The sequence below is a fragment of the Pelodiscus sinensis genome, chromosome 13 (genome assembly GCF_049634645.1).
Source record: "Pelodiscus sinensis isolate JC-2024 chromosome 13, ASM4963464v1, whole genome shotgun sequence".
NCBI classification, from domain to species: Eukaryota; Metazoa; Chordata; order Testudines; family Trionychidae; genus Pelodiscus; species Pelodiscus sinensis.
Window position 1 is genome coordinate 45674304 of NC_134723.1, and position 27100 is coordinate 45701403.

Here is a 27100-nt window from a genome sequence, read left to right on the forward strand (position 1 = left end):
ACTTTGCTTTCCCTGTTCCTGAATGTGTAGCACGCAAGCAGTCAGCCCTGGCCGTGGGAAGCCTCTTGGATTCCTTAGGGGTCTGCCTTGAGGTGGCAATCCACCCAGATGCATGCACTGAAGAATGGAGACCCTCACTTGGGGTATGCAGTGCTATCACACAGCGTAACAGCGAGCATGGGAAGGTATACTGGGAATCGTTTTCAACTGCAAAACAAGCTGCAGTCTCTAGTAGCTAATCTCTCAATCTCAGGCATGCCGATACACACAGACCGACCTTCTAGGACACACGAATCAAATCATCACCTTAAAATAATCTTTTTATTACAAAACAAAAGATAAACTTGATAAAGCCTACTTGATTTCTGGCTGTTACAGAGCAACTAAGGAGAACAAATTAAAACACAGGGAAAAGTCTCTGGGCGCAGTGCTAGATGGTAAATGGGGAGGGGAGGCACAGACTCACACAGAGCTATTCAAACCAAACCACAAAATAAAGAAAACACGACTAGATTCACTTTTCCTTTTACTTCCAATTTTCTCTTTGTTCAGTCCACTCCCATGCCCCAAATTCCTTGGAGACATGGTATTCCTGCCTGAGCTTGCATCATTCTGGCTGTGTCTACACTGGGCAACTTATTCCAGAAAATCAGCCGCTTTTCCGGAATAAGCTGCGAGCTGTCTACACTGGCCCTTGAATTTCCGGAAAAGCAACGACGCTCTACTGTACAAAATCAGCTGCTTTTCCGGAAAAACTATTCTGCTCCCGCTCGGGCATAAGTCCTTATTCCGGAACACTGTTCCGGAAAAGGGCCAGTGTAGACAGCCCAGTAGTCTTTTCCGGAAAAGCGCGTCTACATTGGCCACAGATGCTTTTCCGGAAAAAGGGCTTTTCCGGAAAAGCAGCCTGCCAATGTAGACGCTCCTTTTCCGGAAAAACTGAAAATGGAATAGTATTCCGTTTTAAGCAGTTCCAGAAATTGATGCCAGTATAGACACAGCCTCTGTGTCTTTCAACTCCTGGTTTATCTCTCCCACACAAAGAAAGCAGGCAAGGATCTATATCCAATTCAGATTTCATCCCTCTATCTCGATTGGTTCTCCTGGCCCCTGGCCAACAACTTTGCTTCCTGCCTGAGTTTAACCCCTTAGTCACGGGTGCTGGTCAGCATCCCCCCTGTCCATTACAAATGTAGAGAAGGGAGTTCATTCGATTCTCAACTTTCACCCCTCGTGAGCTGAACTTACCATCTGATTTCAGTCACGAGTGAAATGAGTTTTTGACACCAGCGTGTGTTACAGAATGGCCATGCGCTTGGGGCTGGGCTAGCAATCTATGGCAGGGGTTTCCAGTTTGTTTAGAGAGATGTTGGTGGCTCTGGCAGCTGTCCAGCTTGATGGATACACATTTTGATGAGGAGCTGTTTTTAGAAAGTCACGCGGCAAATGCTCCTGAAGGAAAAGAGAGGACCCAGAATGAAATTTAAAAAACTTCAGAGCACCAAGAACAAAAGTTCCCCTGTGGTGTTGGTGATAGGGATGTCGTAGAGATTGAAAGTTTCTAGTGTGACACTCTCTGGTCCAGCAACATCCGTGGTCCGGCATGATTTGAGTTTGCCAGATGTCCACTGATCATGGGTGTGGCCAAGTTTCCTGCAGTCCCATAGAGTTTGTTTGCAGCCCTGACTCTCAGTGCTCTGTGCTGTTATTTAGCACTAATTTTCCCCCTAAATGTCTTCCACTGTTTACTGGGCTCTTGGAAGTGTTGGTAATGCTGCTAGACAATACCGACCTCCCGTGGTTTGGCAAATTCCCTGGTTTGGCCCTGTTAGATCCTGAGGATGCCAGACTAGAGAAGTTCAACCTGAAGCAGTGTCTGAGTCTTAGCTAATGACACTGCTGGTAAAGACAAGCGAGACTGGGATAGAATGCAGACACTGAATATCGTAAATAGTAAAAGTACATGAAATGTTCAGAGAAGTGTTACTGGTAGTTTTGTACCGTAATAAGGATATCTATTTGGAATGTGTAAACTCTCTTAGCTGGGCACTTTCCCTTTCTAATGTAGAGCTGTGTTAATATGTGTCGATGTTGTTCCCATTCCTGGACCTGTTTTTAGATTGTGAGCCCCCCCGAGCACACGCTGTCCTCATTTTTTAGAAAGCATCAACCAAGTAAATGGTGCGACTATAAATCCGTAACGGTAATAAATGAATGTATCCATAGTAAGGGATCAGCCCTTTCTAAGCAAACCGATTATTAACATGTTGGCTCAGGCCCTTGGTTTGTCATCAGGACGTGAGTATGTGAAGCCCATGTAAAACTGTGACTTTTCTTAGATTTCTCCAAACCAAATCTCAGGCGAGTGATTTCAGAAAGCAAGTCCCTTGAGCGAAGGGCTGCTACGGAGGCTTGCTGGCGTCTTTAACAGGTTCGCTGGCACAGAGCAGCTTTCCAGCTGAAATACCAGCTGAGAAATAAGGCTCCACCAGCCCGGATGCAGTAATGAAGGGGGCTGGCTGGTGGCCTGACCTTGGGATTCTTGCTGCTTGAGAGAGCAGGAATGAAGGATTCTGTGTGTAGTGGTAACGTGTGGGGCGGATGGCTGTGTTTGGGGAACATCAGACCCCTTCCGCGGGGCGCATGCTCGCTGGAATGCGGCTCGTTTTCCACAGGCAAGGACCCGTTCTCAATGGGAACGGTTTGCTTTGTTGTCGTTCATGTAGATGTAGGCGGGAGGGCCAGGCATCCAGGAAGAGAGCTGAAAACGCAGAGGAGAATTAAACCATGAAATCTGCTTGATCATGACCCGAATCTCCTAATCGCAGCCTTGCAGAAGTGAAGCGGGAGAGGGCTTTATGTTTGTCAGGGTTAGGCAGAGGGCAGGCTGTGATCGTTTGGTCGGGACAGATTCTTTATGTAAGAAAATAAACATCCCCCACTCCACCTCCCTGTGTTAGAGCTCATAAATCCAGACAGCCAAAGAAACTTGATTACAAATAAGGACTTCGACTTTAATAGTAACTAAACCCTTGGTGTGTGGCATAGAATGAAGTACGCTACATCATTAACCCCTGGTTTTGATCACTCTTATAAGGGAAACATGGCTGCCGGAGGTCCTCCTTCATGAAAACCCATAAGCATATGCCTAAATCTCACTGAAGGCAAAGGATTTTGGTACAGGCTTAAGTACTTTCCTAAATCAAGGCCTTAATTTGAACATATCTTTGTGGCTTTAGATTAGCGCTTTTTATTGAATTTCAGGTGTGATTCAGCTCTCTTTTATTCTTTTAACCAAAGGAATGATCTTTCCTGGTGTTTTTTAGCACTCATTTAATTGGGCTTTGACGCCGTGTCTGTGTTCCCATATAAAAATTGCATCTTATAGGGATCCCTGACTAGCGCCACGTCAGAGGGACGCTCTCATCTTACACTTCGTCTCTTTATTAAATAGAGCCCTGCGCGGATACAAAAGGTCATATCCGCACCCGTCCTTGCAAAAATGAGCCAGAGATATCCGTGGATACAAAGCAGATATCCGCGGATTTGCAGGTCTCTGTTTATTAATGCCCCTTTGTAACTTTGCAGCAGGGATGGTGCCATGCTATGTGACGCTATTTTCCTGATGAAAAGGGTACGAGAAGTACTTTTAAAACCCCATTTGGGTCAGCGTCACAGCTGGCCTGAGTAGGTAGGGCACTATTGACTTGATGGAACTACGTTGATTTGCCTCTGTTGAGGATGTGGCCTTTGTCTTATCTTTTAACCTTCCAAAATACCAAGCAAAAGCTGGTTTAAAGGATTGATTGAACACATAGAGGCTCTGAACCGAAGCGCAGTGAAAATTCTATTTGGTTCGGTGGGCACTTCATCCCGCACTGCCCGGTTCCTCTGTCACGTACCTACATTCTCTTTTTTTAAGATTATGCATATTTTAAGAAAGAGCTGATCTGAAAAATGCAGCTCTGTAACAGATACTGAAAGAGTTCATCGCATGGCGCTCCTATGCAGTGTCCCTCTTAAGATTTTCCAACTGTGAGCAGAGTGAGTTTTGGCTTGTGCACCAATATTGAGGTCATGTGTGCTGGTTCGGATGAGTGCCACCGTGGCACCCACGATATTAAAATACACGTTCCCGGCTGCTGGAGCAGAACCCCCCCTCCCCTGGCCATGCAGCATGTTCCGTTCTCGGCTGGTCCTGTTCCTAGCCCCAGCCCACGTGGCAGCCACGGCCACTGGAGCAGTCTCCTGCCCCGACCCCAGCAGCTCCCTCACCACGCCATCTCAGCCACCCCCGCCCACCGGAGCAGCCACCAGAGTGGTGCTGTGAGGCTCTCCAGAGGAGGTGGGCAGCGGGAGAATTTTGCGTGTGTGGCTATGCAGCCGCTCACCTTAGCGGGAACTGTGCTCCTATGTACAGTTTACTTAGTAATGCAGATTTTAGTCCCTCCCTCCCTTTCCCGGTAATCATTAGTGAGAACTAGGTCTGAGAAGTGCTTGGCTTCTTGCCATATATTATTATTGTGTGGAAGTTTATCAGCTATCCTGTCTTCTCAGAACCAGAGCAAATGACGTCTCACTGGTTAGATAGATAACTCGGTGGTTCGTTGATAATTCCACTGCTTTTGTATTATATGATCACAGTGCCCAGGAGTCCCAGTCAAGGGCCAATCCGCATGGTGCTAGGCACTGTACAAACACAGAACAAGATGGTCTCTGCCCCAAGGAGTTTACAATGTAAGTGTGAGGCAAGATGGAGCCAACCAGCCCGAGGAGTACAAGGAAACAGTGAGGGATATTGGTCTGTGTGCCGGACAGTGGTTTCGCATACTGTTGGCCGCACTGTTGACAACTAAGGAGTTTGAAGGAGGGTTTGGTAGGACAGAGAGGCAGCTCCGCGGAAGTTTGTGGGAACTCTTCCCGACCCTTCTGGGCAGCGTGGATGAAGGTGCTTGTTTGAAAATGTAACAAGGGTGGCATCACGCTACCGAATGGTATTTGGTAGGTAGGTGGGGTACCCTGGGAAGGCCTTGACAGTGAAGATAAGCAGTGCCTGATGATGTGATCGAGAAGAGCATGCCACGGGAGGGAGGCCAAGAAGAAAGCTTGTGGCAACAGTCACGAGGGAGGAGAGTAATTGCCACAGCTGCATTGCGAACGAATCGTGCGCAGGTTGAGGCCAGAGGAAGAGATGTCGTAGGAATCCAGGTCTGAGGTGTTTGAAGCCTCATAAGGCGTTACCGCGGTCGCTAGTCACATCGTCCTTTGTGGTCGGGTCAGGTGCTGCGCTGACATCCTGGCTCCAAAGTGGAGACTGAATAACCTTTTGGGGCAGTTGGAACAATGCGAGGCATGCTTTCAGCCACCGTGGATGGGAGACTCCTGACTGTTCAGTGGAGTTTGGTGTCCCGTTACCTGTGCGTGGTGGCAGGAATTTACCTCAGAGGATCTCAAGTGAAAATTCTTGTTTGCTTTTTCTGTCCCAGATGCAGCGGTGAGAAAAATGTCCACAGGATAGTCCCTCCCCCTCTTTCTGTACGCCAGCCTTTAGTCAACAGACTGTGTTTGTACAGTGTGATCAAACGAGAGCCTGGGAGCTCTGGCAGCTGAAGCCGAGTGAGCTTTGACAGGCCTGCGCCGGGGTCCCCATGTGTGCTCTCCGCCCTCAAGCACAGGATTAAGCTCGCAGTGGAAGAACGGGGTCAGGTCTAGACCAAGTAGACTGTGGAATCCAGCCAAAAGCGTTAAGTAAGATTTTTCTGTTACAGCATCCTAGATGTGACGGCTCTGTGGACGAAGCTGGAAAGAGGCTTGACGTCTGTAGGCCGGGCCTGGTTAGAAGGGGGAAAGGGTGGAGAATAGCTTCCGCCCACCCAAAGGAAAGAGGATTTAAGGAGAACTGCCGGCGGGGGGGTGGCGTGTGGCCCTGCTTTCACAGTTGGACACGGACTGGAATCTCTGGCTTCGCTTGTGAATTCAGAGCCCTCTCAGCCTTCATTGCTGTTACCCCCACGTCCTCCCAAGCACTGTAGCCTCTACTGGCTTTTCTGTTGTTCGCCCGCGCAGCTCTCGGTGCGCTGCTCGTGCTAGAAAGACTCCCCCCCCCCCCCCCCCCCCCCCCCCCCCACCCTCCTGAAGTTCCTGGCTTTTTGAACCAAAGTCTTTCGCGTCAGGCTTGGTCTTCCACCTCTAAAAGGGGGCATTTCCGACCAAAGCTCTGGCTTTCTGTCAGTCCCTGCCCGCCACGAAGACAAACAGGCCGTCAGCTCTGTTGCGGGCCTTTCACGGCACGCAGACTAGAAGCCCTGCCCTGCGCAGGCTTTCACGCCTCAGACCACTTCCAAAAATGTGCCTCTGTTTGCTTTGCGCCCGTGTCCCTCTGCTGCCCGTCTCATGCCAGGGCGGCTGCTGGTCCGTGTCAAAGAAGGCGCCTCACGAGAACCAGGAGAATAGAAAAGGAAAAGCTTCAGCACAGAAAGCAAAGCTGTGAAGACGACATTTCTGCTGGGTCTTCATTCTTACCCAGAACCTCTCGTTAGCTTGCCGAAGGGCTTTGCTAAGGAGCTCTGGCTCACCCTTGTTCTGTGCGTGGAGAAATCCAGGCACAGAAAGGTGAAAAACTGCTCTCGGCTGCCCCAGGCATCCCATTGTACCGATTGACACCATACGTGCCCACCTTTGTGAAGTGCTTTCGTATCTGGGAGTGGGAGTGCTCTCTAAATGCTGGTCCGTATCAGGTATTTCTTACACGTGTCAGGCCATAAAACTGAATTTTCCATCAAAACGGAATTTTCCATCAAAACTTTTTTTCAACATCTTTTTTTTTTTTTTTTTTGCAAAAAATGTCCAGGATGTGTAAACAAACAAAAAGCCCACCCCTGCACACCAGAAAAATGACGTGTCTGTGAAAACAAAAATTCAACAAAATATATGAGGATGGGGGAAGGGACAAATTGCTCTGGCAGCTCCAAGGGTCAAACTTCAGTCCTAGTCTAAGTGGGAAAAATTACCCTGGACTGGATTGGTCCAAATTAATCTCTGCTGTTTCTCTGTTGTAGTGGCCCATGGCATCTATTGACTATGAAATTCTCATTTTAAATCCTTCCAGAGACTGCTTCTATTTAGGGAAAAGATACGATCGGTGCAGCCCCGTCTCTTCAGGTATGCCCCATAAGTCCTCAGTGCGGTTTGTCCGATGAAAGGCATTGAGGGGGTGAGATGGGGTGGATGGATAGAGCTGGTGCAGCGGCGGTCTTTAAGTTCAAGCATTCCCGCTCGTTCAGTAGTGCTGGTTGCCAGGGCAGTTCACACCAAGCGGTTTGTGGTTTTTATACTTACGAAATAGCGCAGATGCTGTGGTAGTAGCCCCTCGCTCTGGGCCTCTCCGCCATGAGACTGCTGAGAACAAAGGGCTCCAGCTCTCATTTTAGTCCCTAAACTCATTTTCAGTTGTGACAAGAGCTAGAGTTGAAACTTCGGATCCCCTAGAACAGCGGCGGGCAATCATTTTGGAAGTGGGGCCACTTGACACATTTCTGAAGTAGTCCTGGCCATCCTGGAAGGGGCAGGGCCTCTCGCAAAAGGAGATGGGACCAGGAGACTTCCCGTGCTCCCCCACCCACTGACCTTGATTGTTCTGGGGGCGGGGGAGCACGTGAAGTCTTTGCCTCCTGTTCCCTGGTGGCTAGAGAGAACCACCAGCTATTTTGAACAGCTGGTGGTTCCCTCTAGGTGTCGTGCGCTCCTGGCGGTGGGAGGAGACTTTGTATTGGGCTGGAGAGTGGCAGGGCGGCTGCAGGACAGACTAGCCGGCTTGGTGGGCTGGATCCAACCTGCGGACACTTTCCCACCCCGGCCCTAAAAAGTAAAATGTAGTTAATTACCCCTTCTCCCGCCACTCTCCCTTATAAATCCTTATAGTCAGTTTCATTTTAACAAAGACACAGTACATTCAGTGAGACAGGTTTTGCTAGTAGATGATGCTGTCTTTCTTTAGATCCCCAAATCCACAAGTGTTCAGATACTCACAGCAATCCCCTTGCAGCTGTCACCCATTGCACTGATCATACCACTGAGCTCACCTGCGTGCCCTCCGGTGCACCCCATCCTCTTGTCTTGCAGGGCCAGAAGCTCTGATCTCCCCCAGCCAAGACACAGAGTTGGGGTAACAGCTCCCCAACAGTGTAACCAGGCATTGATAACAGCTCAGCTCTGAGAGCGCTCAGTTACAGCGACTTGACCGCACCCAGGAGCGCAGCCCTAGATAAGGACCAACCCCTCCCCAATAAATCCATCTTACTCCATTTAAAAATTGTACACAGAGCAAGCTCATAAAGTTTTCTCTCTTTATCAATGAAAGAGAGAGACGCACAGCTGTTCCCTTCCACCCCCGGTAACAGTTATTTACACTGGGTTTAATGATACACAAAAGTGTTTTTACTAAGTATAAAACGTAGGGTTTAAGTGGTTGCAAGTGAAAACAGACCGATCAAAGTAAGTTACTAAGCAAAAATAAAACAAAACATGCCTAATACATGAGAAGCTGTTACAAACTATCTCCCCCTAGTTCTTATTTCATGTACGATTCTGCACAAGACAGAACTGATCTTTTTTCTGAACTAGGTCTAACAGCTTCTCCCCTCGTTACTGTTCTTTGTTTCCAAGTCTCTTCATGTGTCCTCTTGTGGAGAGGAGCAGTTTCAGAAGCCAGCTGAAGACAATTATTATTTGCTCATCCTCCCGTAAAGAGAATTTTCTCAGGGCAGAGAGTCTTTGTCCTATTTCCCCCCATCCCTGTGGTGAAACACCAAATTCCGGATGGATTCCAGCACCAGGTAACCATGTCACCTGTCTCTGTAGGACCAACCACAGTTTGGGCTTATGGGAAAAACAAAACCACTCACGGATCGTTGTCTTGAGCGCTGGGCCATTAAGTTCCTTAAGTACCCAAATGGCTTTCACTAGACGACCTAGTAATAAGCAGGTTTACATTTTGTATGTTTTACTTCACACAGAAGGAGACATGCACACAAATAGAATATACACATGTAGGGAATCACAAGCTCTTGATACGTTACTTGCCCCATTTTGCATAAAGCATAATTGACTTATGCATATTCATATTCAGACACATTTCCATAAAAATATGGGGACATAGGGTCACAACTGTACCTGCAACATCTCTTCAGCTGAGTGCCTAACCTTCCAATAAGGCTCCAGTATGGCCTGGGATGAATGCAGTAAAAGTAATATTTTTATTTTCCATTTCAGTGATGATTTGTATACAGTAGTGTGTGGGGTCCAGTAGGGATCAGGGCCCCGTTGCATGGACTCCTAGTAAAACAGTCCTTTCTCCTAAGGCCCGGTCTACACTAAAGGGGAAGGTTGAATCAAGATCTGCAACTACAGCTGTGTTAATTACGGAACTGGAGTTGATGTGTCTTAATTTGAGTTTCCTCACTGTCCCTTCAGCGGGAAGCTGATGGAAGCAAATGCTCCTGTTGGCTTCCCTTACTCCTCACAGAAGCAGGAGTACTGGCTGCTGATGAGGGAGTAGGGTGCCCTCTGCGTTCAATTTGGCGGGTCTAGTAAAGACCTTCTAAATCAAACTCCAGAAGATCGATCACAGCAGCATCGATCTTCCCAGGAGTGAAGACATGGCCCAAGAGTTTGCAATCCAAATAGACTCTAGATCTGTCTGTGTTCTGGATCTAGAGCTGTAATTTCCAGCATGGATAGACATGCTACTCTGGTCAACCTGAAAACTGCTGTGCAGCCCGCAGCAGTGCAAGCAGCAAATGCACACCCTAGATTTCAAGCAGGGTCGTACTTGGCTTAGTTACTCTCACAGCTCCAGCCATACTTCTGTTGTTAGTGAGCTGTCGTGAGCATGTTTCCTGGAGCTGCTGAGGTCCAGCATAGACGTACGCAAAGGGTGGGAAGAAGTGAATATGGTATTAACCCTCGTGACAGGCAGGGAGTAGAGGAGGTGATCAACTGTGTGGTTTACCCCAGGCCTCTCACACAGCGTTTGAGATGGAGCAAGGAATCAGGCCCAGATCTGGGAAGTGCTGTTCTTGGGCCTAAACTGTAAGACCAGCCTTCCTCCTCCTTGGAGAAACCAGAGCCTGAGGCTGCCAGCCAGCGTGTGCTTTTCTGGCTGCTCCATGGCCGGCTCATTGGGTGGTGAAGATGAGCGACCCCCCCACCGGAAGAAAGGCGATTAAAATGTGTCTCCACTGCCCTTTCCTCCTCCGTGTCTCCCGGGGAGCTATTTTACACCCTGCCCTTCCCCGCCCGCCAGCCCCTTTTAGGAAAGCATTTATATCTGCCAAGGCTCCCCCAGGCACCAGACGGATACGGTAGCAAGGGACCGTCAGAGCTGGGAGGTGCTGGATGACCTCAGGTGCCAAACGGGTCAGAGAGAGGGGGGCAGACTTAGCACTTCACAGGATTGTGTCCCGAACGTGAGGCAGTCCCCGTAGTCAAAAATTTTGGATGCTCCGAAGGTGAGTGGATGCCCTGTCTGGTTTCACAGTGTCGGCTCCTTCCTTTGGACTGACACGCGGCTGGGGGAGCCAGGCCTGGCCTGGCTTTCCAGCGTGATGGTGGCTATTAGAAGAAGAGGACAGAGGCAGAGACGCAGCGATTGGCTGGACAGAGCAGGGTGTGGTGAGGGTGAACTCTGGCTTCTGTTCCCAGCTCTGCTGTGGACTCTCGTGTTCTATTACTTCACCTCCACTTCCCCATTTGTGAGGAGAGCAGGGAAACTGGAACTCCCTGGCAGTCGCCCCAGGAAGGTTTTGGTTCCGTAATGTTTGTGAAACGCGGTGAGAGTCGCGGGCGGAGGATGCTGTGCAAGCACTAAATGTTCATTTCCTGGCCCTTGTCAGCCGCTGGATTCTACAGGGGGCAGATTATATCGCCCTGGCGGCGGCGCTGTCCCAGGGCGCAGGAATGCAGCCATTTTACACCCCACATCGGGCCATGATTGCAAGGCCTGCACCTTGAAAAGAACAGCAGATGTCAGACCCCTGGCCGGTCTGGGTTTGCAAAGGCACATACTTGTGGGCACACTACGATCTGCACGCACAGGTGGTACAACCCAGCACTTGCATTTACATAAGAACATCGGAACGGCCACACTGGGTCAGACCAAAGGTGCATCTAGCCCAGTGTCCTGTGACAGTGACCAATGCCAGGTGTCCCAGAGGGAATGAACAAAACAGGGAACCATCAAGTGATCCCTCCTCCGTCACCCATTCCCAGCTTCTGTCAAACAGAGGCTAGGGACACCATTCCTACGCATCCTGGCTAATAGCCATTGATGGGTTTAACTTCTATGAATTTAACTAGCTCTTTTTGGAACCCTGTTAAAGTCCTGCCCTTCACAACAGCCTCCGGCAAGGAGTTCCACAGGTTGACTGTGAAGAAATACTTCCTTTTGTTTGTTTTAACCTGTTCCTCATTACAATCACATGCACCTAATATTTGCATGCCCAGCTATTAGAATCTACCCCACCTCTTCAGAGGTTAGGGCAAAGGTCCTTGTGCACGAGTAGGCCGAATGCTTATGGAAGTCTGGCTTTATGGTGGATCACGCTAGCAGTATTTGTAGAGAACGTTTCCTTTGCAAATTGCTCTGCTGTTTTTATTATTGTCTTTGCTCTCTTCCTTATTCAACACACTGAGAAAAATGTTCGCTGGACTTTTTGGCCATACATCAAGATTTTGGGCTGACACTCGTGACAGCCCAGGATAGATCGAATAATCTGGCTCCCGACAGCAAGATGCAAGGGCGTTAGTGGTGAGGAAAACAGAAACCGAGAAAATGCAAGGAAAAAATGTAACGCATGCAAGTTAAAACTTGTGCAACTGCCCCTTCTGCTGCAGATAAAGCAAGGTCTCCCTGACCTTGGCAGCGGTTCAGGGCTGTCTTTGCATAAGAATGAATTGTGCTTAATATACTGGAGGAATTGTTCAGAAACAAACATGCTTCTCTTTAGCTGCAGGGATGCTATCTCCTTGTTCCCGTTCTTGTTACAATATCAAACATCCATATGGATTGTGAATGGCTCCAGGGACACGTCATTCACCTCGAGAGTTTCCAGGGCTCTGAGTGTCCCTGTTTCCAATCTTGGGGTGCTGGGTCCTCCTTGCTGAGCTTTCCTGGCGTGTTGGCAGAGCTCCCGTGTGTGATGTTTGTGCCCAGCCATCATATGATCTGTGTCCTTTATAATCAGGCCTCTGTGTGTTAGTTTTTGTCTGATAACAGCAGGGCTGTTCTCCAGGTAGCTGGAGGGAACGAGGAGGAGACCTGCACAGCAGCTCAGGGTCCGTATCCCCCCCAACAGTGCCCTGACATCACTCCTCGGGCAGCCGGTCTCTCACAAGTTACCGTGCTCGGCTCTGATTTTGCAGCCCTTATGCAGATAGCTCCTAGAGGTCAACGGGATTCGCTGTGGGAATCAGATTTGCAGGCTTTGACTCCAGTTGCCATCTGCTGTGTAGACATACCCTAACAGATTTATGTGGGCATAATCATTTGTGGGTAAAAACCAGTACATGTTAAGGGGGGACATGATAGCGGTTTTCAAATATCTAAAAGGGTGTCACAAGGAGGAAGGAGAAAATTTGTTCCTCTTGGTTTCTGAGGACAGGACAAGGAGTAATGGGCTTAAAGTGCAGCAGGGGAGGTTTAGATTGGACATTAGGAAAAAATTCCTAACTGTCAGGGTGGTCAAATATTGGAATAAATTGCCAAGGGAGGTGGTGGAATCTCCCTCTCTGGAGATATTTAAGAACAGGTTAGATAGACATCTTTCAGGGATGGTGTAGACGGAGCTTGATCCTGCCTTGAGGGCGGGGGGCTGGACTCGATGACCTCTCGAGGTCCCTTCCAGTCCTATTATTCTATGATTCTATGTTTAAGAGCAGGTTAGCTAGACTTCTATCAGAGATCGTTTAGACCAGTGTTTCTTAAACTTTTTAAGACTGAGGAACACCAAACAATTTTTTTTTATGGGGAACACCAGGGATTTTTTTGTTAAGGAAAAAAAAAAAGGAGGCAGCCATTTTGAATTATTCTCTTCTCTCCTTGGCATATCTCTGACTGCCAGTGTGCCACGGAAAACACTTTAAGAAATGCTGGTGTAGATGGTGCTGGGTCCTGCCGTGAGGGCAGGGGACTGGACTCGACCTCTCGAGGTCCCTTCCAGTTCTAGTGTTGTATGATTCTATGTAGATTAGATTATATTGCACTACTGTGGACGTTTTTGTCAGACATAGTTTTTACCCACAAAAACTTATGCCCAAATAAGCATGATGCTGATGTTGTTGTATGACTTTTTGGGACCATGAAGATGTTTAGTTAGCAATGTCTGTGCCGGCGGGTTTGTAATAGTAACAGCAACATCATTGTGGAACGTTTTCCGAGAGTTCAGCGTTCATTGGGTTAATGGTCCGTAGTGGAAGGCCTCCCATGGGGGGAGAGGGAGGTGGGAAGGTGGTCTGTAAAATTTTAACAGTTTGAAAAGGGGCCCGGTGCATGTTGGGAAAGGTTGGGAACCACTCGCAGCTCTAGCGCTTGTCTGCAGGGTCATTATTCATTTTTTAAATTGAGACTCTCTCTTGGGCATAAGGTTCAAACGGAGAGCGCCGCTTTGGGTTAATATGAAGGACTGGGAATGGGTTGGGAGGTGGCTGTTCCCATCCCCATCTCTCTCAAAGGAAAAACAATTGCCCGACTTCGGAGAGCAACCACGTGGTTGTGCCAGGCAGCGTCTCCGTTTCCAACGGGGGCTGCTTAGAGGGAGGGAATGCAAGATGCAAGCAGTGACTAAGGCTATTTCAAGAGGGACTTTTTGTCACTCTTGTGCATGTCACTGCTGCGGAGACACCCGCTTGCCCTACGGCGCGTTCAGCCACAGTCCAAATAAAGGACGTGATTTTTCTAGGCATGGCCAAGGCCCCAAGGAAGGCAAAGATTACAGTATGGACAAAGTGAGAACGTGGGTCCCTTATTCTTCTCCAGGTGACTCACCGTCCCTGCCTCTTGAACGGCTGATATTTGTCTCTGTTCCTTTCTGCTTCTGGCCTCTGGTGTCCCTCCCGCCTGCACCAAAGGGGGATTCTTTCCCTGGGTGCTGTTGCATCATAACCCTCGATAATCCCTTAGGTTGAAGAAAGAACCAACTCCGAGCATGCACCAGTTCCCAGAAAGCTGTCTGCCACCCCACACTGCTGCATCTGTATCAGCAGCATGGGACGGCAGCCGACACCCTGAGAGCCGTCGGTGGGAGCCGGTACTGCGGAGCCCATGGCACAGCCAGCTCCCCAGGAACAGGGCTGGGAGCTGGCTCCCAGCACGTACTGGCTGCCGGCCCCGCCCCAAGGAGCCGGCTGCCGTGTGCGCTCCACAGTACAAGCTTTATACTGCAGAGCCCGCAGCGTGGAACCACTAGGATTTGTAACGGTTCCCTAATTAACTGCTTTTGAGCATCCCTAATTAACTCCTGGGCTGGTATCCTTCAAGCCGGGGTGGGATGAGGCATGTCCCACCCCAGGGCAGTCCCGTTCCCAGCCTGAGTGAGGCGTGAGGATGTTGGGGTGCCGTCCTTCCCCCCCAGCTAGGGATGAAATAACGGGGAAAGCAGTGGAGGCGCTCGCCGTTAGCTGTTCAGTTGCTTCTGTTCCCTGAAATTCCCTCATCTGAGCTTCTGTCCTGGCTCCTGTATTAACCATCTCCTAGCCTCCCCTATCTGTGCTGGCCAGCCGGGCTGTTCCCTGTGCAGGCGGCCATCTTGACTGCCTCAGACCTCCTTGCTGTCACCTCGGCTCACATCCCTGCCCACGTCCAAGGACTCTGAGTTCTGGCGCCGAACATAAGGGGACGTGCCTTGCCAGCCCGTCTTCTGCAGACACCCCGTCCGGCCCCTCCTCCGACCGTGCACGGTCTGGGGTCAAATAGCAGCGCTAAAGGCTCACTGTGTCAGGTGCCAGCTGTCTTCTTCCTGAATCCGATGCCTGGAACAGCTTGCTTCCTGCTCTCTGTGAGCCCTGTAGACATAACTTCGCTCCGTTCCTTTTGTTCCTTACCCTTCGGAGGGCTGCCTTCTTCTGGGAGGTCGGGTTTGTGTTTTCATTTCACGGCTTGATCCTGCCTCTCTTCTCAGGTCGAGTAGCATTTTCGTCCCTGGGGCAGATTCTCAGCTGGGGTGATTTAATAGAGCTATGACAATTTACCCTCTCCTGCACTGTGATACTCCCCGGAAGCTATCCCCTCTCTCCCTTTGGTGCCAATCAAATCTCCAGCTGGTTCACTACCACTTCACGGGCTGCTCCGTCCCCGCTCGGTAAAGCACCTTGAGCCTCTCTTTGACTGTCTGGGAGTTAACGGATGCCAGGCAGAGTCCTTCGTCCAGTTGGCTTTCCTTACTTTTGCAGCCTTTCCTTATTTCCGGTGGGCTATCCTGTTGGAACTGGAATCCCCATGAACCCACAAAAGCAGAGACATTCCCAGTTCCTGAAAGCTACTAAACACGTAGGGTGGGACTGCGTTTGGCTAGGGAGAGAACCCGGTCTACCCGTTAGTGGCAGGGACTGGCCGACAGGCTCCTACGGAATATTCCCACCTTTGCCTTTAACGTCTCTCCAGGCTCATCCACTGGTCAGGTTTGTATATGAATTGCTCATGCGAGCTATGTGTTTAATTGATCAGTGTTTTAATGAAGAGGTTGCAGATTGTTCGGGGAAATTGCCCTCCTGGATTCTGTGGAATGCCAAGTATGTGTGGTGTTATGACTGTGTTAGAGCGAGCTGGTCTAGCTGGCGCTTGCCACGCTCCAGGTGGCATTGCCAACCCGTGTGACTGTGCGGACGTTGAATCTCTTTGGTACTGGGTACTGGTGCTTTGCCGCGCCTAGGGATCTGAAGGACTAGTCGACAGCGTTTGCCTCCTCCTAGCTGCCTCTATCAGAAAGAGGCCGGGCGGGAGGAAGGGTGGGAGTGGGGTGGGGGGGCATTTCAAAGCAGCAGGGGGTACTTCAAAGTGTCTGCATGCTGAATGTGGCGTTTCAAAGCGGCAGCGCCGCATGGAGCCCAGGGCCAGCGGGGGCGTCCCTGGCTGATCCCGGGCTCTACGGTGCGCTTTTGTCTTTTGGAGTGGATCAGCAGCCCTAGGACTGTTGCTTCAAAGGCAGAGGCGCCCTCTCGACTATTCGATTAGTCAGTTACTTGCAATTTAACATCCCTAGCCCCGCCAGGCAACCTAGGAAACTAGCGTGCCAATTCAATGAGCTCTTACTGTTATCCTTGCCGCCGGAATCCACTCCCCGTCCTCGCAGCTCTCCCGCGGCGAGCATTGGGAATCAAAAGGAGCGTGCCTTTTGGGCCACGCCTCCCAGCCCCCACCCCACCAAAACCAGCTTCTTGGCCTCTCCTCCAAAGTCATCTGCAGCTTCTCCTCGAGGAATGCCCTGTGATCGCTGTGCTTTTCCCAGGCCTGGCTCTCAGCTGTGTGGGCATCCCAGGAAACATCTGCCTTGGCCATTGATCCCCAAGCCGCCATACCTGAGTGCTCCAGCAACTCCTACCCCCGGCAGCACAGTGGCGGCTACGTATCCTGCTCTAATGCCGCCTCTGGCAGAGAAATACAAGTGTCAGTCCCCATCATGCCGGCACGATGCATCTGTCGCTCCCCGGGGATTAAAATCCCTTCCTTTTTATTTGAAATGTGCATAATGCTCGTTTTCTTACCACTTTAACACCCTCTGTCATGGTGTGGCAGGTACTTCATTATTTGTTTAAAAAAACTAGGACCCCTACATTTTGATGCCATAACCTCCCCTTTCATGCTATCCTCCCCTCCCCCCCCATTTAATGAGCTTTTTTGGCTAATAGCCACCCGACTTCTAGTATAATCCCTATGGCTTTTATTACAGCTGCCATTTAAGGCTTTCCCTAGGTACCACTTTACTGTTCTTTGTGTTGGACCTTTGACTTTCTGGCTGCTGATTTCACTCAGAAGTTCATTGTTGCTGAAAATAAACATCCAAGACCAAACTTTAAAGGTTCCTAGCCCCGTCGGCTCTTCGGGGCCCACTTCTAAAAAGCATTCTGCTTCCAAAAATAAAATCCAGTGACATACGGTGCTTTGTCACTGAGACTTGTTAGTTTCCCAGCACGCATTTACCCGGAACACCTCTTTGCATTGAAATCAGAGCAAGTGCATGAGCCTCCCTCTGGAAAAACCGTCCGTCGTCATGGCAGGCAGTTGTAAGAAGCCAAGTTCCCACTCCTGGATTTGTGCTGTGTATGTCCATATTTTAGTGCACGTTTAGTAAATAATTTGGTCTTCACACATAGCAGCATTTCCAAACAATTTCCTTTATATTTTACTTGATTCTTTTCCTCTTCAAAAACAAATAATAATAATTAGACTAGCTAATTTGAATAGCAAAATACGACTAGGTTGAGGTATCAGAGTAATAGGATTTTTTAGACGACCAGCTAAATTGTTTTGTAGGGTACTGTGTCTGCATGCGTATAGCCCGGACGCGTGCTAATGGTGTCCAGGTGACACATTGCTGAGCTGCGTTTATAAGGAGGGATGTTAAAAAGCAGTTAATTAGGTAACCATGTAACTGCTGAAAATCGTAGCAGTTACATGGTTACACACCGCGGGCTCTGCAATATAACTGCAACACAGCTGGCTCCCCGGGACCGGAGCACTAGTTGATTAGGACTTGTACTGCGGGGAACCCAACGTCTCAGCCTGCTGGCTTGAAGGATTGGACAGTTGACGTGCAGCACGTCAGGCGTTCTCTGGCGTGTTGAGGAAGCTTGCTGCAGGCGAACAGGGGAAATTGGACGTAAGTGGTTGCCGTGGCTTTTGGAAGTTTGGAAACTTTTATGTGACAACTGTGGAAGACAAGAAGAAAATGGATATCTACCAAGGCCTCCAGGTCTGCTGTGAATGATTCAGAGGCGTTACGGGGAATATGAAGGGTTTTCAGTTCCTAGAATCTTGAGGCGCCCACCTGGCGAACAGGTGTAGATTAACGATCTGCTGGGTGTGTCAGCAAGCACATGGAAACAGAAGAGGCTGAAATGTTGCTTCCGGCCGGCTTCCAACATGCCTCGATTTCCCTTTCCCTTGTAGTGCTGCCTCCCTGGCCACGCGAATCAGCCTGGGGCAGGGTGGTCTCGTTTGGCCTGGAAAGGGGCGTTGAAGCTGGCGCAGTGACTCAGTTCAGAGCCACTTCCGAGTCCGTATCCCAGCGCCACGTCCCTTCAGCAGGGGAAGGTCTGCGTCACCGTGGAAACGAGAATGAGTGGCCGGGCCTGGCTTCCCTTGGTAGCCTGTCGAATTAATAGATGGGTTGGGAGGCAAATGTTTTCTCTCTCCGCTAGAACGGGAATGGCTGTGGGGTATGAAAGAGGGGCGCGTCGCTGGGACTTATACAGCCCTTGTCTTAGGGCCGAGCGCCTCCCAGTCCCTGAGCGTGGACTTGATCCGCCCAGCAACTTGGCAATGCCATCCCAGTGACTTGCCCATGGTCACCCCGGAGGCAGGAATTGCGTCTCAGTCTTGTATCTAGCCACTAGACCGTCTGTCCCATGCCCAGAGCCCTTCCTGGGACTACAGGTTGGACCTCCTTGGTCCAGCACCCGTGGGATCAGACTGGTCCCAAACGAGGGGGGTCCCCTGTCATTGGCCTCCCAATTTCTCCCTACTGCCGGCTCCTTCCAACTTGCTCCTGGCCCACTGCCCTTGGCTTGGGCTCCGGCACCTGCCACTGGCCCAGCTGGGACTCCCTGGGGCCAGATCTTCCTAGCTACTGTTGACTCCGGACCACGAACGGTGCTGAACCAGAGTCCCAGTTTAGGGAGGTACAATCTGTGTTTTGAGTAAAGTTATCTCCAGGTTTGAGTTTTTGAGGCTTGGGGGCCCTCCGTGGAGCTCCCCTGGATTTATACAGGTGTAAATGAAGGAAGAATGGGTCATTTCTCTGTTGCTGAGAATTCACAAGTTGCGGTTTCCATGTACCGTAAGAACAAGAGGAGGAAATCGGGTCCTGGCATGTTGGGCGTGGCAGCTATTTTCCCATCCTTGCAGGCACCAGGAGAGATCTCCCTTTGCTCCGGGACAGGGCGAGGAGGGCTGGTCAGCTGTGCTGCTGCAGGCTACTGGCCTTCTGTACGTGCCGCAATGTGTGTGCCGGGGTGGCCAAATGTAGTGACCCCCTGAGCTGCAATATTTAGAAGTTCGAGAGCCATAGCGCAGCTGATGGGGCTGGAGGCTTCAGCCCAGATCCTGCTGAAGCCTCGATCCCTGGCGGGTGCACCCCATGGGGCTGAAACCCTGAGCCCCCTCCCTCCCTGCTGAGCAGAAGCCTTTACCCCACCACCCCACTGCAAGGCAGAGATCCCACGCTGCTCCCCCCCCAGTCTGGTAGGTGGAGAATGCGGGCGAGGTGGGGTGCTCCGTGAGCCACACTTGAACGATAAAAAAGCCGTATGTAGCTTATGAGCAGTAGTGTGGTATATGGCGTTAGCCCTCTGGGTTATTGTGAGGTTTGGGTCTGCCTGGTGCCATTGTTTGTTTAATCTGGACGCTTTTACCAAGAATTTTGGCTTTTTTCCCTCTAGGGAATGTATGTTCCCTCGGTCGCACAAATCCACTGCAGGGTTTGCTTTGCACCTTCCCGGTGGTGGCATGGGCCTGGGGTGAGGTGGCCTCCGTCCGTGCCTAATGTTTTCTGAGTCCTGAATGCGTCCGTATACATAGCGTTTGGGTCCCTCTGTGTGCTTCGGTTTTGTGCATTTCCCATGGAGCGTTGTAGGGGCTCCTTCAGTTCGTGCGCGTGACTCCTCGCTTGTGCTTCATCCTGTAGCGAGGGAGGATTTGAATGTGGCAAAAAGACTTTCGAGAGGTGCCCCAAGGGATGGGGAGAGTGACACACTGGGCCAAAGAGATGGGTCTGGGATAGCAGGGTTGTTGACTGATGATCTGTATCTCTACCAGCCAGTTCACGGCCCAGTTGCTTACTGCTTATCCGAAAGCTCACTACAAAAGAATGTTGAAGAGACAAACTCTTTGTGTTTGGCTCTGAATTGTTCAGCCTGGGAAGAACTGAAACCCGTTTCCAAATCCCTCTCTTCTCCTGCAAAGGGATTGCATGCAGCTGTTTGCTTACCGCACAAGCTACCTAATAACCCTCTACTGCGTGTGCAGACGTTTTCAGTAGATGCACCCTGAAAAGATACAGGGCTAAGTGGATCGCTGTTATGAATCCATTGACGACAAGCTGGGGTCACTTTGGCTCGAGGGTTGTTATTGAAAGGTTAGTTTCCTGAATGCCACACCTCTTCTGAAGGGACGTGCTGTCTCTGAGTCAGGGAAAGTCTGCACTGGGCCGGCTAGCTGCACGTCCAACGGGGCTGTGTTTCTGTCAAACTGTTCCATCAGGCGAGGGACGAGAGGCACTAACACCACCTTTGTCATGAGAGCAGAGTCTTTTTGTTCAGGGCCCTGCACAACACCAAGAGGAACTCCCGATACGCTGCAGCATACTTCCAGCAGCAGCCGCAGGAGGGGAATTTCGGTATTCCAAGAGTCCACAGTGGGGGGTTATTTTGAAATAACGGGCCGCTTCTTTAGGAATCTGTCGTCCTTCTTTCCTTGGAGAATAACGCTCATTTTGAAATAGGTATTTCAAAATAAGGTTAGTGTGGATGCTCCGGTGCCGCCAGAATCATTCAAACTAATTACTTTCCAGTGCATCCTGGGGCTCTAAGTCATGTTAGTTGTACTAGCGCACAGTCAACCTGTGGAACTCCTTGCCAGAGGATGCGGTGAAGGCTTTAACAGGGTTCAAAAAAGAGCTAGATAGATTCATGGAGGTCAGGTCCATCAATGGCTATTGGCCAGGATGGGTAGGAATGGTGTCCCTGGCCTCTGTTTGTCTGGAAGTGGGTGACGAGAGGAATCACGTGAGGATTTCCTGTTGTGTTCCCTCCCTCTAGGGCATCTGGCATTGGCCACTGTTGGCAGACAGGACACTGGGCTGGAAGGACCTTTGGTCTGACTAGTCTGGCCGTTCTTATGTTCTTATCCACATTCACAGAGCCTGCCTTGGACTAATTTCGAGGCTTCCCCACAATGGGGGGACACACTTTCGATTTTGTAATTTCCGGAGTTATTACATCGATTTTGGTTAATGCGGAAGTTTCCTAGTGTAGACAGGCTCCCAGAGGGAAGATGCTGTTACAGGGAAAGGTTCTTCCCAGCCCTACTCCCCATTCACCCACCCTCCTTTCCCAACTCGGACACTGTGTAGCTTCCATGCCGAGCTTCTGTGGTCTCTTGCAGAGGGGCCATAACCGGCAGTTTTAGGGACCTCGGAAATCTTTGCCCTCAAATCTCCTCTCTCCCCATATCGTAAAGGTATTCTCCCTCCTGCAGGGCCAGCTGCAAAGAGGTCCCCCCGTTTCAGTAGTCTCTTCTGTGAGTCATGAAGCCCGATCTTCCCCTGAAACCCTTTCTGCTGCCGTAGAAGCGCATTCAAGGACTCCCCTCCAAACACGCCCTGCACGGGAAAAGCCGGTGGAGGTTTCTCGCCACGCTTGAGCATGGAGCAGGGATAATCCGATTATGCGGGGTACAGCCACTTGATCCTGTTTCCTGGGATTACGGGGGTGTGGGCGTAGGTCTTTTCCGCCCTGGCTGTGAGTTTGGGCAAACAGTCCGAGTTGTGTGCCTGAAACACTGCGCAGGGGAATGATGGGATGGGATGGGATAGGAGGTCAGAAGGAGGTGGGGAGTGGCTGCGGGGGGGGGGGGGGGGGGCGCTTGGGAAGCTGTGCAGGGCATCATCTGCACCTGTTCCCACTAGCTGGGTAGCCACATCGCCCTTACTCCTGCTCTGCCCCGGAAGCCGAGACTTTGCAGAGCCTACGCCTGACACACAGCATCTGGGCACTCGGAGGGGGATCCTACTTGGGTGTAAGCTCCTTCCAGCGACTTGGGAGCAATTGGGAGGCCGTTTAATTGCCTGATCAGCAAACCCATCCCCCGGCACAGCCCTGACTTGAATCATCCCCTTGTGGAGGATTGCTCCTCATGTGAGGAGGGGGCTCGAGTCAAGGAAGCCCTCAGAATCCTGCACCCTTTGGGTGCATCTACGCTGCACTCTTAGCTCGAAATAAGCTACGCCGTTTGAGCTATGCAAATTGCATAGCTGATTTCGAGTTAATTTCAAAATAGATTATTTTGAAATAGAGCGCTATTCCGACACATCCCTTAATCCTTGTGAAACGAGCTTGACAGGGACATTGGAATAGCGTGCTCGTTATTTCGAAAGCTATTTAGAAATACCGGGCGTGCTACCAAGAGGTGGAAAACGCTATTTCGGGATACTAGAAGTATCCAGAAGTATCCCAAAATAGTGCCGCTGTCTAGACACACCCTTTGGGGACATGTCAAAGCAGTTGAGTGCAGGAAGCTCTTTCAGGGAAGGAATGAAAACATTGGTCTGTCTTGTCTGTCTTGTGATAAACCTATTCAGCTGACTGTGAGGAAATTCTGTCAAAACAGCCCAAAGAGTTGTAGTTACATCCTCTGCGTCTGCCCAAATAGTGCAGATATTCTCAAACTTTTGCACTGTGGCCCCTCTCACACAGCAAGTCTTTCAGTGTGTACCAAGATTCCCTGTAAGCTGTGCGCTTGTAAATTTCCTATGGGTGGTGCACATCCACACATGCCTGGTGCACATAAAATTATTCCACACATAGATTAAAAACATTCACTTATGGATGGAAAAGATTTAGAGGGAACACTGCTGTGGAGTGCTCCCCCCCCCCCCATAAATTAAAAACACTTTTTTTATTGTAACGCCATTATAAATGTTGGCTGCACTTGACCCCTGCATGTAAAAAATGTTGACCCTCTGAGAAGTCACAGCCTCCAGCTTGAGAACCTCTGAAATAGTGGCTCCAGCACACCAGCGGATTCTGGGGTCTCTTTTTTTTAAAAAGTACAGTTATCAAATAGGAACTTTTGTGTAATATTCAGGCTTTTAAAATAGCTGCTCTTGCTCGACAGCTGCTGATCTTGTATCTGTGAAAATATCTGAGAGAAGATTCATGTCTGCTGAATCTGTGGGGGAAGGTAATTTTTTCCAGCTAATGTACTGAGCATTGCTAGGCAGGAAGGTGAGGTGGGTGCAGGAGAAGCTGCGACCGTCGGGCTGGCCAGGCCGTTGGATCGGTCTGCAATACGGAGTCCTGGATTTGTGAGCCAACAGAGATCTGTCCAACTTTTACACCCCACAGCTCCTTACAGAGCTGCAAGCACCTAGGAGTCACTTCCACTACACAGCAAAGAGCCACAGCAACATGACAGTAGAGGAGAGGTTGTGTGGTCGGCGCCCTGGGCTGTCCTGTCCCTGTGGCTGTGAATTGAAACAAGTCCTGAGTATTTGCATTTTTTTGTAAGGTGGGAAAATAAATTTACCAGGTGTTTTTTTTTTTTCTGCATTTGTGTTAAAAATCCCCCCCCCCCCCCCATTTTGGTGCATCCTTAGGCTCCACAGCTGCCGCCCTTCCAGCAGAGGGGGGTGAGGACTGCACGTTCTCCTTCGGTCCTGTCAGTACCTCTATAATCCTTAGAAGGCCACATGGATGAGTGGCATGTTGAGCCATTCTTGCAACTCCAGCTTGGCTGGGGCAGTGGTGGGAAGCCTGCAGGCCACCAGGGTTCTGTATGTGGCCCACGAGACGCGGGGTTCGCCGCTGCTCACACGCAGGGTGGCCAAATTCCGCTGGTTTCCATCCTCTTATTTTTTTTTCCCGTCTGTCATTTCTGAAGTGACAGGCGCGTAAAGCCAGGGCAGAGGATGGCACTCGCCATTGGCTGTGCAAACCGTGCACTCCCTCTTCATCCAATCACAGCGCTGCTACGGTTCACTCGGCACCGCCCCCCTCTCCCCCCGCAAATTCTAGATCCGTGGGCGCAGTGAGCAAAACGACCCGGGAGAAAACTGTCGCCACGTACACAGCCAGGGGCTCGCAATTTTGAAAGCGGCTACCTCAATGGGAGGCATACGTCTGCCTGCAAAACAGGCAGCTCCATGCTCTAGTACAGGGCTGGACAAGATGCGGCCTAGGAACTGGATCTGACCTGCCTACCGCTTTGATCCGGCCCAGGGACTGCATAGGCTGCTATTTATATCCTGCTGCCCAGACCACCAAATTTCCAGGCAGCGGCTCAGGCTGTAGGATCCAATTTAAATGACTCCTGGCTGCCAGTCACAGCACTACCCCGGCAGGAGCCAGGGCTGCGGGCCCTTTAAATTGCCGCGGCAACCCCGGACGGCTGCCAGGCAAGGCGGTAGCGGCAGGGCCAGGACCCATGAGCCCTTTGCCGTGTTTTGACGTCAAAACCTCTGGCCCCAGACAACTCTGGGGGGAGGCTAGTCCCAAGACCCGCCCCTTCTGCTCCAAGCCCCGCCTCTTCAGGGGTGTGGAGCTGGCCCGTGAGCACGTACCAAAATTCATGACATCTCCCTCCTTTCCTGGCAAATATTATTGCCCACTCTGCATTAGTGACTGTTCACACTCAAATGTGGAGTTTGCCCTCCAAATGCCTGTTGTGTACACACTATTTGGGGGAGCACATTTGTAAATAGATCTGTATGCTGCGAATGAGGCTTTTTCTGCTCCGATATTTTATTTCTCCTTCGCATGCCGAAAGCTGGGGGTAGATTTAACTCTCTGGCACGCAGCGAGGTCTGGGGCGATTCGTAGCCGCAACATCTGTGCTTAGACCCGAACGGACCCTCTCCACGCATGTCCAGGGCGGAGACATTGCAGGGCTGTTCCTCTTTAGCTGAGCTGAAGACCAGAAGAGGTTTTTACTTCTTTCGAGCTGCTAAGGTCCACCTTAAATTAAGTAAACCATTCCCCGAGGGAACACGTGCCCAGGTACACAATGTTCGTCAAGGAAATATTCCAAGTGTCGAGCAAGGTGTTTGCTTTCGCAGAATAAAGACTTGGGTTCAAATAGATTTTTCCTTTTAAATCAGAAACAAAAAGTCTCCGGGAGGTGATGGAAAATAAACTGACCTCCTTGGTCTACAGCCCTTTCTTGCCACAGATGAAGAGTGGGAGCTATTAAAAGCCGGCTGTTGGCACCATTCCTTACTAGGCCTAGGAAAAGATGGTATTAATGCTCCTGGCATAGTGCTCTTGTCTGCCACCGGAGACTATGGCAGGGTGGGCAAAAGGGCCGCTGCAGGCTGGATGTACCTGCCAAGTGGGTTGATCTGGCCTGCAGAGGCTTTGCCACCTCCCTGCCCCCAGGTCAGTCGGGGCCTAGGGATGTGAGAGCATGTGGCGCGTAGTCAATCCATGGCGGCTGACTCAGGGCGGGTGCAGGGTGGGAGGAGACTTCACACGCTTCCCTCGCCCCCAAGCGCTGGTTTTGCTTTCCTCTGTTTTTAAAGTCCCTATCCCGATGAAGCATTTACACGGAGATTCCATTTAGTTTGGAAACGGTTCAGCTCTCGTTTCAGGCTGTGACTGGAAAGTTTGATTGTTCTAAAATGTGAAAGGAGAGGAGGAGTCCGCGAGCATCAAGGTTCTGGTTTATACCTGGTAGAAAATGATAAAATATCACCCCTGACTTGTCTAAAAGCCAGGAGGGAACTGGGCAAGCTCACTGCTTATTTATTTAGATTTAGCGTTTTTAAAAGAACAGCCATACAAAAGCTCTGCTGGAAGCTGGCGTCCAATAGCAACATCAGTGATTCAACAATGTGACCATTTACTGGAATCAACAAAAGACGAGACAGTGGAACTGGGAATTTTGTCAATTTTTAAAAGCATTGCTCCTCTCTCCACCCAGCTCAGACTCCATCCCCGTCTGATTGCTTTGGGCCAAACGCTCGGGGAAGGGAAACCCACACAATTGGTCTAAGAGGATTGATGTCTAAAGCAGAGTCGGGATTTGGGTACTATGCCCTTGTGTTGCACTTAAAGCTGTTGATGTATGTTGGGCAAGATTGGGGATTAAATATGCTTGCACAGTGGACCCCACAGTGTGTGTGTTGTGTTGTGTTTGTTTGAAAACTGTGTACAGATGTGATCACCTAATTTAAACTAAGGGGCGGTGCCCCCTGCTCGCTACACTCACCAGCCCCCCTCTCTGGGGGTAGGCAGCCCTGGCTTCCCCCCCGGCCACCAGGGAGGGCCAGGCTGAGGTGTGGTAGGCCCTGCTGCTGAGACCGCCAAGGCCAGGCCAGCCCCGGCTCTCCACCCCCCCCAACCCGGCCATAGCTGGCCCTGCTTCCTCTTTCCGGCTGCCGAGGGTCTCTCCCTCCAGCTGCTGGGGGGCAAGAATTGCCTCTTTGGGGCCTTGAAGGCCCCGCGCTCTTCCCCCAGCCCTACCCCGCCCCCCGCCAGTGTAGGATTGCCAGGTGTCCGGTATTGACCCGGACAGTCCGGTATTTTCGCCTCCTGTCTGATAAAAAAAAAAAAAATTCAGAAAATACTGGACACTTAAAATGTCTGGTATTTTCTGATTATTTTTTTTCCTGGCCAGGAGGTGAAAATACTGGACACCTGGCAACCCTAGTGTCTGGGCCCAGGCCCAACCCCTGGTCCGTTGTCCCCCCGCCCCCGGACCCCAAGCTTACCTGGTACCGCAAGGAAGCTGCGTTCTGGCTTGAACAAGAACACAAAATGGCCGCTGGCAAAAAGCCTAAAGACCAAGGGGAAGCAATGCCTTCCCTGGGTCCTAATGCTCAACTCTCCCCTGTTCTAACTCTGCGCTCACTGTGAAAGGGGCCATGCTGTTTTAATGCTGTTTTATTATTTTATTTAATTTTTTTTTTTTTTTTTTTTTTTGCACAACAACTTTGGTCTCCCCCTGCCTTTTTTTTTTTTAACAGAATGTTTTCCCCGTTGTTGTTTTTTTTTTAATTTTATTTTTTTTCGGGGGGGGGGGGATGTTTGGTATTTTTGGTTCAACCATCTAGCAACCCTAAGCCGGTCCTGGTTCTTCAGACCCCTTGACCGTGCTTCTTCCCCCTCCCCCTCC

General features: G+C 50.5%; 1 protein-coding gene across 9 annotated transcripts in view; it reads left to right on the forward strand.

The window, feature by feature from the left end:
* Nucleotides 1-27100, forward strand: part of MBNL3 (muscleblind like splicing regulator 3) — a 126373-nt gene that overhangs the window by 9273 nt on the left and 90000 nt on the right. The window contains exon 1 of one of the 9 annotated variants that reach the window (XM_075941143.1): nucleotides 14660-15124. The exons of 7 other annotated variants lie outside the window; for them this stretch is intronic. The gene's annotated coding sequence lies outside the window, so the exon portion shown is untranslated. Of the gene's footprint in view, nucleotides 1-14659; nucleotides 15125-15647; nucleotides 15673-27100 lie in introns of those variants that run through there. One more of the 9 variants, XM_075941145.1, reaches the window with a different exon arrangement.